General features: G+C 43.1%; 1 protein-coding gene across 1 annotated transcript in view; it reads left to right on the top strand.

The window, feature by feature from the left end:
* Positions 1–3,960, top strand: part of KLHL1 (kelch like family member 1) — a 474,742-nt gene that overhangs the window by 292,243 nt on the left and 178,539 nt on the right. The gene's annotated exons all lie outside the window — the stretch shown is intronic.

Here is a 3,960-nt window from a genome sequence, read left to right on the forward strand (position 1 = left end):
ATGTATGGTGTAACAAGGCTCCTTATACAGTGCATAGGAAGATTTAAGTGCCTCAAATTAAAGCCAAAGAAACTGAAAAGAGCTAGCTAATAGATGCTGCACTTACACCCCTTTCTGAAGCTTATATTTTTCACTAATCACTAAAGAGGGAAAGGAAGCAGGAGACACTTCCATTCACTTAGGATCCACAGTCTGGAATGCTCTCCTGAGGGTAGGTACCTAAAAACATTCTTACAAAGAACTGTGCAGAGCCCATTCTAATTTAAAAGATATAATCATGATAACAGCTTGTATAATAACAAAAAAGTGCTTGTTGGGAAAGTGGGATGCAGAGGTTCAAGATCTTTCATACCCTCAGGGGGCGTGACCATACATGAAAGCACATGTGTTTGAAGCAGCTCAAATAGAAGCCATGAAAATTTGAGCTGGAGCTTTTTGCCTCAGTGCACGTGCCCAGACATGCACTTTGATGTGGGGCAAATTGTGCCACCTGGGGCAAAATAAACCTGCCTGTCTCCTCTTGGATCTGTAGCCAGGGGGAGCTAGAGTTTGGAACCAGCACCTGTGCTGTCTCCAGCAGTATAAAAAGCTGCCCTGTCCTGGCTCAATCAGTACAAAGAGCTGCCCTAGCAAGTAGCTCAAGGCTGCTCACTCTCAGGAGCTTCTGAGGCCCAGCCAATTGGTACCGGGGGACACTACATCTTGTGCCAGATGGACTGCTGAAGCAGCCCTGAGAGTTTCCCTGCACTCTTTACCCACTGCAGCTGTCACTGCCTGAGTAGATCAGCAACTGGGGGGCTCGAGGGGCCCAGGGGGCTTGGGGGGCGGGTCCAGGTAGGATAGTCATTGGGGGGACTTGGGGGCAGGCAGGGGATGAGGCCGGGTGGGACAGGGACTGGGGGGGCTGGGGAAGTAGGCAGGGCCAGCAGGGGATTGCAGGGGATTCAGGAGGAAGGCAGAGGATGAGGCCAAGTGGGGCAGGGATTGGGGGGGCTGGGGGAATGTAGGGGGCCAGCAGGAGTCCCCCCCATGGTCCCCTCCCCCCTCCTTCAGCCTCCCCTGACCCCTTACCTACCAGCACTGGCTCCTGGCATGCTGCCTGCCCTGCACCAGGGCGAGTGCTGCCAGAGAATCTCTGTGGAGGACCCAGACTCTGGTTGCCTCAGGGCATGCTCCAGGGCCATGCCCTGCCCCACATCTTTTGTCTGTGGGTTTTTTTAACCCCTGGATATCCAGGGGTCTATTTTTGCCCCCACACTGCAAATTTACAGTGGCGGGACATTTTCTCATTCCTGCACATTTTCTTGTTCCTGCATGTGCCTCTTCCAGCATCTCAAAGCAGTCTGGACATGCCCAGGGAGTTCAAATCTACTTCTTTTACACCATCTTTTACCACCAAGGAAAATGTACTCAATGGTAGAATTGTGGGGTTGCAAATGAACCTCAACAATCACCTAGTTCTACTTCATACTAGAAGCTAGGCTAGATTGCAGACCCCATACTACTTTCCTCTTGAAATTATGTTACTGTGCAGAAAAAAATCTAGGATTCCCAGAGCAAAAAGGAATTTTTCTCTATAGCTATTGGGCAGAGCAGTCACCTAAGAAAGGATCACACTTTGGCACCATTCAGTCCTGTTTGCTGTTCTCAGTGAGACTTAGGTAGGAACTAAGCATTTACTAGCTCACCTTTCTAGACATGCAAAGCAGCAACACTGTAAGTCCATAGGACAAACAGAGAAGTATTCTGCCACTGTTGGTAAAACTTTGCTACTGTACAGCACAGAAGCAATTGCACAACCATGGGTGTACAAATGGTGCAAGAGACCTTTATCTTACCTTCTGCAGGGGGTGGTAGTAAGGATGGAGAAAAAAGGGATACTTTACCTTCCTCCCAGCCCTCTGCACATTTTCTCTAGTTGTTCCAGCAGTAGGGAGAGCAAAGAAGAAGTGGTAGCACATGGTGCCCAGGCAATGATGGTACACAGTGCAGGAAGAGCTTCTGGAGGCTTGCTGCTGTGGGGAAGGATTTTTTGGCTCCCAAAAATGAATATTTAAATGGCCACTTGATACACATTGTGGCAAAAAAGGAGTTGTGCATCCTGTTACAGTGAACCTCCAGTTCCTGCACCTTGTACTGCCACCACCACCCAGGGTGCAGAGCTTGCCAGATATGCCTACAAAGAAGGCAAGAGAAATGAAACCAGAAGAAGCATAGGGGTTAAGGCTCTTTCTTGTGAAATGGTGACTGAATTCTCAGATTATATATGTAATTGAACCCATGTGCACCCCTTCAGAACTAAAGAAGGTGTCAGGTAAGCTTAGGCATCGCTCAGGTTGGGGGTTGGGAGAGAAAGAGAACATCTCCCCCCCCCCCCGCCACCCACTAAGTTTCCTGTAGTATGGTACATAAAGCCCTTCTCAGGAAGATATGGATTCCTAATCCCTAGGCAGAGAAATGAACCATTTGGAATACCGAGCTGTTGGGTAAGAGGAGGGAAGTTGGCATCACAAACTCCTATTTTTAAGAAAAGGTCTTAATCACCTAATCCAGGGGTTAGAGGCTGCGTAACCTTAGAGGCAGAAAGACCTCACCATCAGTTTAGGGCAAACCAAATACATAAGATACAACACTCTCTTCAATGTTTCCTACAAGTTAATTTTGTAGGTAAATGTAGTAGGTTTTTTGGATCCCATTTTTGGGTATGTAACTCTTCCAGAGCATTATACAGTGGGCCTGGGGCCTAATTTGAGTTTTGAGAATATTGGTAAGCACCTAAAAAGTAGATATGACAATTTATGGTATATATGGTAAGTAGTATATTATGCAAAGTCCCTCTTGCAGACCTAAACCAATATGACTGAAGTGACAAGAGAAGGACCCTAATGAGTAACGAACAGAATACTAAGCACAGCATATGAGGGATCTAATGGTTGAAATTGATTCACATAAAATATTTGTCAAACATCTCAGATTTACAAATTAAACATTTTGAAGCGCTCCAAAGCATTAAAATGGGGGAAATGCATCAAATAAAACATTTGCTATGTATAGTCTGCCCAGCTACAATTGCCAATATATTTTGATAATCTACTTTACTTTATATCCCATAGACATCAAAATAAATATGGGCAGAAAAGTAAGTATTCATATCACAGTTAAATGCTCCATCAAAGCTAAAGGAAAGATTTTCATTAAAGTGTTCTAAGAAGTTAAGATTGAAAGGGAATCTATGAAAGGGGGTGCAAGTTCATTAGTTTTCTTCTAACTAAAAGAAATGTTTGATGGTTTTAAGATGAAAATAATTGGCTAAGCTGACAGGACAAGCAGAGATGAAGAATAGCACAATCAAAGTAGCCAGAGCACAGAAAATAAGCCCATCTGATACTCCTTGTTAGTGACAGTGAACAGAGTTTTGTACAGCTCTAAGTCATATCTAGCTTTGATTTTCTCATCAGGGACATCTAGCTATTTTGGTAATTATAAGACTTTGAAGTTTAACAACTGAAAACTACAAGTGATGCTACAACAGTCATCTCTCTGCAATCCTGTTGATTTCACCAAGCACATACTCCATATTACAGTTTCTATTTCAGTAATTTGTTTGTTTGTTTTTTCCCCGTGCATTGACTGATAACCTTTCTGTGTGTGTACAAGGGGAATATTTTGCTTCCCAAATTGACACAGAAAAACATTCTGTTAAATATATGGATTTGTGTACACTTCAGTGTTAATGGAGGAATGAGGAAATTCACAGAATTTGGTAAGTTTTCAAGTTCAAGTGAAATGAAAATTTTAAAAATGCTAAAAATTATTCCTGTTTTATGAATTGAGAAAATGAGGCAGCTTGAAGATTCTCTTTTGTAATATTATTATTCATTATAATAATAATATTAATACATATAATAATACTAATAGTTGAATACTAATACTTCTTATAGGGTTTCAAAAGATAAATAT

Source organism: Crocodylus porosus, unplaced genomic scaffold (assembly GCF_001723895.1).
Source record: "Crocodylus porosus isolate Cpor-Errol unplaced genomic scaffold, CroPor_comp1, whole genome shotgun sequence".
NCBI lineage: Eukaryota > Metazoa > Chordata > Crocodylia > Crocodylidae > Crocodylus > Crocodylus porosus.